We start from the raw sequence: 12,463 nt of genomic DNA, 5'->3' as shown, positions 1-12,463 counted from the left end.
TATCTGAGTAGTAACTGGAGGCAAGTGGGGTATGGCTGGAGGAAGTGGTTCATTAGGAGAATGGCTATGGAGTATATATTTTGTATCTGGAGAGTGGAGTTTCTTTCTCTGCTTTCTGATCATCATGTGAACTGCTTTCTTCTGCCACACTTTTCCACCATGATGTTCAGTCTCACCTTGAGCCCTGAGAAATGGAGCCCGTCTTCTATGGACTAAGACCTCTAAAACTGTAAACCTCCAAATAAACTTTGTCTCCTCTACAATTTTTCGGGCCGGGTCTTAAGTCACAGCAGCAAAAAAGCTGACTAAAACAAGCAAGGAGGCCTACAAGTGAAAAATGCTTTGGGCCAATGGCATGCACGTGCTGTTGGGTAGAAAGTATGCCTGGCCACAACCAGAACTTGCAAGTTAGGCTGCTGAACATTTGTTTGCATTTCTTTGGTAGAGAACATATGAGACTGTTGTGGGTTTCACCAATGTGTGGCCAATGTAGGAGTGACACAGTTGTCAGTCTAGAGATGTCATGATTATTCATAACTTATTTTTTTCATCCCTTTGACTATAAGTGACCCTCTGTTCCATCATATTTTCTATGTATTTTAACTTTGGCATGCCTTATAGTTTACTAACTTACTATGCATATTTAACACAACTCTGCCTATGTTTCATAAAGTACATGCTTACTCATATTCTATATTTAAAACACCCTGGGAGTTTTGCATTTATCTCATAAGCTAGTAGCTTACTTACTGTCTACAGTTAACACTTTTTATGAATTTCATACATTCCTAATTAAACTGCAGAAGAATTCAGTATGGCTGGAAAGACAAGTAGAAGGCAATGCCCTTTTTATGCTTTATTATAGATACTGGATTTTATCCTGATGGACATTATAAAACCATAAGGAGTATGGAGAATGGGGGAGAGATGCAGTCCTGGACAAGGCATAGAATCCTTTCATCCTAATGTACATGACTGATAATGAGAGCTTTAGCGAACTAAATTAACTAAGGTAGTGGCTCTAAGGATGAGAGGGGATTTCCTTCACTTCACTCCCTGCCCCCAACATTTGGTAACATTTGGAGACATTTTGGTTTGTACTAACCAGGGAGATGCTACTGGTATGTAGGAGGGTAAGAGCAGGGAAACTGCTGGACATCACACAATGCCACATAAACCCCCTACAACAATACTTTAGTTCTGAGATTGAGAAACCCTAAACTAAAGGAATTAAGCAGGCATGAAGTAGATAGAAGTTAAGCAAAAAGAATTAGTAGGATTTTGTAACTGATTAGATATCAATATTAGGAAGGAGAGGATGATTTTAGGATTCTGGTTTGGGTAACTGGGAGGACAAAAAGAGAAATGAGTTAGGGAGAATAGAGATAAAGACTTAACTGTTGGATATACTAAATTTAAGACATCCAAGTGAAGATGTGCAGTTGGCAGTTAGAAGGAAGCGTTGGGAGATAAGAGGAATCTGGCAAATATTGGTCTATGAGTAATAGTAGTTCTGTTTTGGGGGATGAGGTAGGGTAAAGAAGATGAATTAACCAAGGAATATATAGGGTAGAATGAGAAAGAATAGGACTGAAGATTAATCCAAGTTTTTGCACCTTCATTCCATTTTACTGAATCAGAATCTCTGTCCTTATTTTAGGCAGCTTTTTCAACACTGTGACCAAAAGACCTGACAACAGTTTTAGAGGGGGAAAAGTTTATTTGACGCTCACAGTTTTGTAGGTCTAGTCTATAAATATCAACTTCATAGCTCTAGGCCTGAAGTGGGTCAGAACATTAAGTTGGATGGGTTTGAAGGAGAAAAGCAGCAAGACCTAGCAATCAGGAAGTTGAGAGAGCTCCACTCACCAGGGACAAAATATATACCCCAAAGGCATGCCTTTAGTGACCACATCCTATCTATAGTTCCCATCCAGTTAATCCATTCAAGTAGATTAATGCACTGATTAGGTGAAGGCTCTTATAACTGAATCATTTTACCTTTGAACTTTCTCACATTGTCTCACACATAAGCTTTTGGAGCACATTTCATGTCTAAACTATAACAGTCCCCCAGGCCAGTCTGTCACATCAGAATTTCTGCATATAAGGTCTAAGAATCAGTCCTGTTTGCAGGTAACCCTGAGTTATTTTGAAGCACAATGAAATTTCACAGCAATGGATTTACTCTAAGAAAAGAAGTTGGAGAAGGAGCAATAAGGTAGCAGGAAAACTAGGGAAGAGCAGAGTCCCACAAACTAATAAAGGAGAGGATTTCAGAGTTCTGGCAGTAGACAAGGTTGCTATAGGGCTGTACTGGTCATTAGAAGTATAATGTGAATCACAAGTGGAATTGCAAATTTACTAAAAGCAATATTAAAAAGGTTAAAAAAAAGGAGCAGGTGAAATTAATTATAGAAACATTATTTAACCCAAATGTCTAAAACATTAACATTTTAACGTGATTAACATAGAAATTAATCATGTATGTTATATATTTTTTCATATTAAGTCTTGGAAATCTGATATATTTTATACCTTCAGCATGTCTCAGTATGGATTAGTCACATGTGGCTGGTGGCTGCCATATTGGATAGTACAACTGAAGAAAGTTATATAAAAAAGAATTGAAAAGAACTGCAAAGAAATGAAATAAAAAAATAATAAAATGTATTTTTCACCTATAATAATATGGTGGCCATAAAGGGTGTGAAAGCAGTTTTTTCAAGGAAGTGAAGATGAGGGTAGAAGCCAGCATATACCCAGTTAAAGAATGAGAAGTTAGAGAACATTTTCAAGAAGTTTTACTATATTAAGTATGAAGAACTTTATTTTTTGTATCTTTGTATATGAATTTTAAGATTAAACAACACAATTCAAGTTTTTTTAATTTTAAGATTTAAGAATTACATTTGGACTTTTGCTTCAATAGAATTGCTCTTTTACTAGAAACAACTAGAAACATGGACAAAATATGAGAAATAATTGCTTTCAGACCTTGGACACCAGGCTATGTAGGATTGTGATCCCTGAGCAAAGGGAAACAAATGTTGAGTTTTATAGTCATCCTAGCTTACCACATGGAGGCAATGTCCAGGGAGTGATTAGAGAAGGGAGGGGATTCATATAGAGGCCAGTGGTTTAGCTGAATGAAAGAGACAAATAGGAATTCAGGGAGACCAAGGAGCAGAGTAGCAGGGAGGAAGAGGTGTCACAGAGACAGAGTCTTGGACATCTGCAGAAGTGTTCCCTCCTATCTTTGGCTGAGTACTGATTTACATAATAAAAGGGTGAAATTCCATATGGCTGAAGTAAAAAGCCCCCAAAGCAATAGACCAAACAATTTCTGGTACTTATAACAGGGATGGAAACAGTTTGTGTTCCCATCAACTGGAGAAGAGAGACCCTGTAATAAGTATTTGTTAGTTTCTACAATAAAAATAACAGCCAGAGCCTGGCCTGGTTGGTGTGTCTGTCTCTGTCCCTAATCCCAACCCCCATTCTCCATGTTGGTTGGTGTGTCTGTCTCTGTCCCTAATCCCAACTCCCATTCTCCATGTGGTCTTGCTGCTTCTACTACATTGGTCTTCTTTACCACCTGGCGTCTGTAATACCAGATTCTTGGGACCCCAATAGACCTCCAGGAGCCGAATCCAATGCAGTCATACAAGAGTCTTTATTGCAAGCTCGAGCCTGGACTCACAACTGTTTCCAACGCAGCTGTCCCAAGGAGTGAGTCCTGACCCCTTAGTTCAGTGAGGATTTATAGGTTTTTGGGGGATACTCTATGCGTCACAGAATCACACAGCAAATCATTTCACACCATGGGGAAATCAAACAACAACTCTTAACATTGTTTAGCACATTCACTGGCCAGAACAAGTTGGGTAGGGGTGATTGGTTAGTATAAGAGGAGGATTCGTTTGAACTGATTGGTTTAATCTGTGAGGGGTGTACGTGCTAAACTACATGGTTTCCTAACATGTTATCAACCACCAAAACTACTGGGGAGTCATCTGGCATCCCAGGTATTTTCTCTGTCTCATGCTGATTGGTGGTTGCTAGGGGGTTGCAATGGGTCCTCACCTAGCCTAACTGAATCAGGGACACCTGGTGCTGTAGATCTCTCCTGTTATTTGCAGACAAACAACTCAGCAGGGTGGCTATGTGCCTAGGAGTGCTCTGTGGGTTTTTCCAAGGAAAAGGGCCACGCCCCCTCCCTTTGGACAGACCTTGAGGTAGAAGCTGGGTTGTGATTCTGCAATCTTTGTAATGTTTTGAATAACCAATTAAAAAAAAAAAAAATGGAGTCACATCAGTTTCTCACATATACAGGGTGGTTGGATTCTTACAGGATGGCTCAGTGCTTCTAGTGCTGGCAGTCAGGGTGAAATTTGCTTTAGCCTATAAGACAACATCTGGAGTCAGGTAGTGTCACTTTCTCTACATTCTATTGGTTAATATGAGATTCATTCAGCTTGGCCCAGATTCATAGGGGGAAGGGGCATAGCCTCTATTCTCTCTCTTTCTCTCTCTCTCTCTCTCTTTTTTTTTTTTAGCGAGAGAGAGAATTTTTAAAAAATATTTATTTATTTTTTTTTTAGTTTTCGGCTGACACAACATCTTTGTTTGTATGTGGTGCTGAGGATTGAACCCGGCCGCATGCATGCTTGAGTCACAGCCCCAGCCCGCCTCTATTCTCTTGATGGGAGAAGTGTTAAAAAAAATTCATAGATATGTTTTTAAAATGCTGCTGTGCTTATATTAATGCAAAAATAGCTTGATCTAGTAAATCTAATAGTTACCCAAATTTCAAAGTAGCAGTGACTATAAATATTTTGAGGAATACCAAAATATTTGTAACAACTCTAATATATTATAAAGAATTTGTGATTTTTATTGGTGGCAAAGTTGTTGGCACTATGGACCAAGTTACCAGTACTGCAACAGTACTAATGGGCACTGCTGATAGAAGTAATTTGTTTACATTTGCAAGTAAATAAAATGCGAGATTTTAGCTAAAAGGAAAAATAGATAGGCAACTATGGGCATATTATAAGAACAGAATTTGGAGACTATATGAAGTTAGAGACCATAAATATGCAAATACATATGCAAATTTCAATTTCTCTTCTAGCATGTGGGTGTTTTTTGGGTGCTACCAGTGAAGGCAGACAACTGGATTAATTCAAGGTAGAGGAACTATCAGTCAAATGCATAAGAAGGACAAGGGAACAAAGAGTTTTAGGGTTTACCATGGAAGTCACTCCATGACAAGAATTCTTCAAGAGAAGATAATGACTGTTTAGTTTACTATAGCATTGCCAGAGCCTAGCATTATTAGTTAAGTGAATGGAATGGTTGAAGTGATAAATCTTTGCAAACAAACAAGACAGAATTCTGATGACTATGAGAATGAAAAGATCTGGAACTCTCAAAACAGAAGGTAAAGAGGTGAAAAAATTGATTAAATTGGAGGAGTAAATAGTTGTGGTTAAAGAATAGAACTGGAGTTTAGGATATCAGCTGTGACAAGTTTTAGTTTCTCATGAAAGATGCTTATAGATGTGGAAATGAACCAAGAAATAGGAGACTTGAAATATTAACATGCAGAGGGGCCCAACTTTGGGTTGTGATGGTGTGATACTTTGAAGGGTGATGTTAAAAATGAAGGAGGATGAATTCTTAGTAATTATTTTCTTTTTGTAAACTTTCATATTAAATTTTAATACACCACAGAGAAGTATTTAAGTCTACTTAATGAATTTTCATATATGTATTTCCTAGGTCAAAAATTACTAATATTCTATCTGGGTGCAGTGGTACACACCTGTAATCCCAGAAGCTCTGGAGGCTGAGGCAGGAGGATCCTGAGTTCAAAGCCAGCCTCAGCAAAAACGAGGTGCTAAGCAACTCAGTGAGACCTTGTCTCTAAATAAAATACAATATAGGGCTGGGAATGTGGCCAAGTGGTCAAGTGCCCCTGAGTTCAATCCCTAATACCCCCCTTCCCCCCAGAAAAGAATTACTAATATTCTAGAATCCTCAATTGCACTGCACCTCAGTTTTTAAATGTTGTCAAAGGTGAACTACTATTCTCACTTCTTTCACCATAGATTAGTTTTGGGAGTTTTTTGAACTTTGAGTTTGGAATTGTGCCATGTGTAGTCTACTGTGTCTACTTGTGCTCAATACAATGTGACATTCATCCATGTTGTATATAGTAATAGTCCTTTGGTGTTGCCAATTGTATTTCTTTTACATGAAGATGCTAAAATTTTATTCTGTTCATTTTACTGTTGATAGACATTGGGTTCTTTCAATTTGGAGCTTTTGCAAACAATGTTTCTATGAACATTCTGTTTTTTTGGTGCACATAAATTCATACTTCTGATCGGGTATATAGTGGCTGTAGAACTCTTGAATCATAGGAAATATGTATGTTCTGTTTGATTAGATACTGACAAAGAGTTTTCCAAAGTTATATTTTTTCCAAGAGTTTTCCAAATTCATACACTTTCCAGCACTAGTTTACATTCCTAAGCATGTTCACAAACCCTTGGGATCATCAGTTGCTATTGTTGGTTTTCATTTTAGTTATTCTAGAGAGTACAGAATTAATTGTTTTCTAAAGCCAAGTTGCTTCATTTTCCAATTTGGTGACACAAACAAGACTCTAAGTGAGCTCTAGAATCAGACTGCCTGATTCAAATCTGTTTTGCTACTAGTTAGTGGTATAACCTAGGGAAATTACTGTAATTCTATAGGCTTAAAATTCTCCTTTGTAAAATAAAGGTAATCACGTCTACCCTGTAGGATTTTTGTGTGGAATAGATTAGTGTGTGCTTTTGTATATGGGTGTAAAAGTAACATACATGAAGATAGGTTTAAAGGGTTTAGCATAGTGCTTGGCACACAGTGAGCAGTTGATAACTTGTAGCTATAATTATTCTCGCTACCATTTAGGGACCTCCAATTATGTCTAGAAACACTGGGTGATCAGCTCACACATGTCTCTCATTCATGACATGCTGTTTCAATCTTAAAAGATCATATTGAGCTAAAAAGTAGAGTTGTTCTTTGAACCTGTTAACTCCTGACTTCCCTCTCACCCATCTTGTCCCCTCTTTCCTGACAACAATATTTAATAGTCAGTTGATTTAAAGAAATATGACATAGGGAACTTAACTGATGATTGGATAGTATAGGACAGATTGAAACTGCATTTTAAGCTTCTGATTTTTCTCATTTAAAGTGAAGATTTCAGACTGTTGTGGGGGTGGCGTGGGGAAGGAAATACAGATCTGCTCACATCTGCTACTCAAAATACTAGCCATATAACCAGGAGAGAATTTGGCTCAAATTAAAATCCCAGGGCCCTTCATTGCCATAATAATCATTATTGTATCAATTAAGATTCATCTGGGTGTCCACAGTGTGTTTGGCATTCTATCAAGGAAGGAAGTGGATGTCTACAGGAAAGGTTTCAACCATTTTGCTTATGTCTTAAAATGACCCAAATGGTATAAAGAAAAAGCATAAATAAAACATTAAAATTTGTAATTCAACAGCACTTAGAATTATAAAATATTAGAACTAGAAATGGAGCCAACAGTTCTGTTCCACAGCATCTTCATTTAGAGATTGATGAAACTCGATTCCAGAAATGGCAAAATTATACAACCAATATGTGTAAGTGACAACCATATATATTAAGGGTTATACAAACAGTAAGAAAAAGGAGGAGTCCAGGCTCACACTCAGGGCTTTTAACTCAAGAGATAGTGTTCTGCTGTTCTGTCAGACTTCATCTCAACTTGTGGGGATTATATTCTTAGAAAATCAGAAAATATAATATAGTACATGTGTAATATATAGTGTTATATCTTCTTTTGAACTGCTTCTTTGGAAAATCAGTTAAGCCATTAGTTTCTATGTGATCTATCTTTTCTATTTTCTATATCAGTCATAATTAGTGATAGGGAGAGAAAGTACTGATGGCTTTAGTGGGGAAACTTTGGCTTTGGTGGGTTTTATGCAGATGAATACTGTGAATAATTCCAAATGTTTCCGGAATTTCATGAAAAAATTTCCTTTTGATTCTTTGGGCAAAACGTTGAAGAGCTATGCTGCCTAGGTGCCAGCAGAGGGAGAACAGAACATTGTTTTCCTCATTTTCACTGACTTTTTCCTCATTCTGTTGTGTATTTTGATTATTTTCCCCACTTATTTAATACATTTCTTGGCAATTGTGAGAAAACCACTACCCTTTCCTGTACTTTTAGGGAAGTCAGGGAATGTTTTCATTATTGAAATAGAGTTTTAGTAAACCCACTGTCCATCAACTGAGCTGGGTTGAAAAGTTTGTAAGAATACTGGAAACTTATTTATGTGCTTTCACATCTTTTCTCTGTAATATTGTATTAATTGATTGTAAATGTTATGTACATTCAAACCAATTATATAGATTATCTTACCCTTAATAATTACTTCTAAGAGAAAGTAGCAATGTAACAAGAAGGCTTGGAATTATTCCAGTTGCTTGATTTTCCTTGTAAGAGGATAAATCATTATCCAATCAATATCCCTCCCTAGGATTTTGCAACATGGGACTCAGAGAAGCTTGAAAACTATCAACTGCTTTGTTTTTGCCATTTGATAGAGGAAAATCAATAACAACAACCACGTGAGTTATACTGAAACTGGAGAGAAGCAGAGATGACTGTGAAGGGAATGAATCCTCCCTGCATCTCCCAGAAAATACGTTCTGCTTTTACCTGTAGTGGGTGTGCAGCCATTTTGTTGTTCTGTTTTTGTGAGACTTCTCAGTATCCTTATAATAAAATTTTCTTTTCTTTCAAACTAGTCTGAGATAGTTTTCTTTCCTTTGCAGCCACAAGAATTGCAGTTGGTGTGAGGAGTTGCCAAGGCAGAGGGTGAAGGACATTTCATGGGCTGCATGAGCAAAACATAGAGACATAAAGAAGCATGACATGTTTAGAGAAATACAAATAGTGCAGTTTTGTTGAAACATAAAATGAGAGAAAAAGAGTACTAAGAGAGAGGTGGGAAATCTGTCACTTTAAGGTGTTTACCCTGAAGGCAACTAAGAGCTGTAGAGTGGTTTAGATAGCAAGTGACAAAGGCACATAGGTAGTTTAGATAAATCAGTGTGGCAAGAATTTCTCCAGCAATTTGCTGTTATCTCTGAATTTATCATTTGTTTCCTTACCCAGGACCCTGGAGAAAAGAGATGGGACATGGAAAATATATTCTCTCACTAACCAGAGCAAAACCTTAGGGTCATTACCTTTTACTACTTCCATTTAAATAGCTATTCAGCAGTCTTCCGTTTCCTCTGTCCTGAAAGTACCATTGGAGCAGAAGTCACGTATACTTCATCATTGCATTTCCAACATCTATCTTAGTACCTGGAACATGTAGTTATTATGCTAAGAGAGTGAATAAGTAAATAGTGATGAAATAAAGACATAAATTCCATATGTATTTTGTAAGTAAGTAGAATTTGGTGAGTTTTAAAAAAGACCTGCATTTATTGAGCACTTATGTGTTAAACAGGACTGAGTGCTTTGCATGTATCAATTTATTTCATCTTCACAACAATCTTTTGTGTGATCATAAATTACAGATGGGGAAAAAGAAGCTTAAAAAGACTACTAGGTTGAACCATATGAAACAATCATCTAATAATTTGCACAATATAGTTAATGAGTTGAGATGCTATAGATTGAATGTAGTATCTCCCAAAATTCATATGTTGACCCTTAGTCCCCATTGTGGTGATATTATGAAGTGAGAGGCCTTTGGAAGGAGGTTAGGTCATGAAGGGGGAAACCTTCATGAATGGGATTAATGCTCTTCTAAGAAACTGAAGAGGCAGGAGTTATTCCAACATGTGAGGACACAGTGAGAAGATGCTGTCTGTGAACCAGGAAGTATGCGCTCACTAAACAGAATCTGCCAGCACCTTGATCTTGGATCTTCTGTCTTCAGATCTGTAAGAAAATAATATGAATTGTTCACAAACCACCAGTTTATGTTATTTTGTTATAGCTGAGTGAACAAACTCAGAGTGATACTGAAATAGTTAAATAACCAGATATGAAAAACTAAGCCATGACTTTTATCATGACTGTCTAATGTCCTGGTTATATTAGCAAGAGAATTTCAGAAAGGTAGCCATAAGGTCCAGGATGAGCATCATCAGTTTTAGTCACTGTGACTAAAAAGACCTGACAACAACAATATAAAGGAAGAAAAGTTTATTTTGGCTCATGGTTTCAGAGCTTCAGTCCACAGTCAGCAGACTCCATTGCTCTGGGCCCGAGTTGAGACAGAACATCATGCAGAAGGGCGTGGCAGAGGAAGTCAGTTCAGGACATGGAAACCAGGAATTAGAGAAAGAGAGAGTTCTCTCTCCAGGGACAAAATTTAAATCCCCAAAGCATACCCCCAGTGACCTATCTCCTCTATGCACACCCAACCTACCTACAATTATTAACTTCATTAATCCACAGTGGATTGATCCACTAATTAGGTTATATCTTTCATAATATAACCATTTCATCTCTGAACATCCTTGCCTTGTCTCACATGAGCTTTTGGGGACACTCATAGCAGGCAAGGAAACACAGGAGAAGAGAGTGATGGGGAGAAAGTGAAAGAAACAAGTGTATAGGGGTTATTAAGATCTTGCCCATAGAAAAAGTTGTCCACATGAGTAAACTAGCAGGAGAGGGATTTGTGTCTTATTATTTTTTAATAGATGCTGTATTAAGGAACAATTTCCTATGATTTACCCTTTAGGTATTATTTTGTTTTGTTTTAAATTTCTGGTACTGGAGATTGAACCCAGGGTCCCATACATACAAAGTATGTAGTCTACTGCTGAGCTACAAACCCAGCCTCTCTTTAGGCTATTATCTTGTAACATCATCCCTATGTGTATTAATATGATCTGTCATTTCAGTCAACAAATATTAAGTGCCAGCACAGAGCTAAGTGTTTGAGTCCAATAGTGAATAAACAAAATACAGCTCTGTCCTCCTAAAATTTATAGTTTAGGAGGAAAGGGAGGCAATTAAATGAAGTTAAGTATTTTGTTTCTAATTATACTCCTATAAGCTTGAATATTGCTTATTAAGTGCTTAATAAATATTTGTTGATCTAATAGACACATTATGTAGTGTGTGTGTGTGTGTGTGTGTGTGTGTGTGTGTGTGTGTCTGTGTGTATGAATGTCAAAACAATTCTTAAATCTGTTGATTCTTAGTTGTTTTTTTTATGGATTAACTGCAATTTTCTAAATATATATTAAAAAAACTTTGGTAATGTGGTATTGTTTAGCCTCTGTCCTCTTCTGCATGATTGATGAGAGTCTAAAGAGACAAGAAAAATATCATTTCCGTAGAATTTCCATGGAGTAGGAAAATAGATCTGCTTTGGGCTAGTGAGGTCATCTTTCAATGAAGAGAACCAGCCTTCCTGTGCATGCTCAGGAAGAAGACATCTGAGCACATGGGCTTTTGGAAAAATCAGAGAATGAAGGAGTTTTGTTGAGAAGAATGAAGATGATGGTTGGTGCAAACAAGATGCATATGGCAATACACATTACAATGAGATTCTCTTACCTCCGTGGCTTCACAGAACTTTAGAAAGCCTATTAAAAATAATACATATTATTGGAAATTTTGTGTATGATAACGAGGCCTTTAGATCCAAGGCAGCATGGGCAAACAGACCTGAACAAATAGGAGTGGAGGCAGAAAAAGGAGGAAGCATGGTGTAGAGATCATAGGGTAGTTCTGGGAGCTTGGTGGGCGGAATCCAAGCTTCTCATACCCTACAGCTACATAGAAAATATGGATAAATAACTAACAAAAATTATTTATTATAAGGGAGATGTCACTAGTAGCAAGAAAGAGAAAAATAAAGCCAGAACAACAAAATGAACAATAAAATGAGTTACTGCCATAGCAGTAAGAGAATCTCATTGTAGTGTGGCTGTATCTGGTCTGATTAAAGCCAGAACAACAAAATGAACAATACTGCCTAGGTGGAGCTTTAGATCAGATATAGCCACTAAGAATTAGGGTCTGTATTTTTAAAGCCCACCGGGGAGAAGACAAGGCTTTGAGTTGTGTGAGGAAGTCAGAGCTGATATTCTTGCATCAAGGCAGGATCTTAAGACTTGCTGTCTCTCAGTGACAGGGGAGCTAGAAAACTAAAAAACTAAAAAAATAAAAATAAAAGAAAGAAAATCTTCTCTGAAAAACCAAAGCTCCAAATCTTTTCCATATTCCAGTGTGAGGTCCCATTTGATGATCTCCCTAGAATTTGAACATGGACACTAATCTTTCACATCAATGAAATACTAGGGTGTTCATCACAAGCAAACCCTTCTGTGACTGCCCTTGCAGCAGTCCATCCAATAGGGGACTCT

The sequence above is a fragment of the Callospermophilus lateralis genome, chromosome 2 (assembly GCF_048772815.1).
Source record: "Callospermophilus lateralis isolate mCalLat2 chromosome 2, mCalLat2.hap1, whole genome shotgun sequence".
Classification (NCBI taxonomy): domain Eukaryota; kingdom Metazoa; phylum Chordata; class Mammalia; order Rodentia; family Sciuridae; genus Callospermophilus; species Callospermophilus lateralis.
This window is presented reverse-complemented; position numbering follows the sequence as displayed.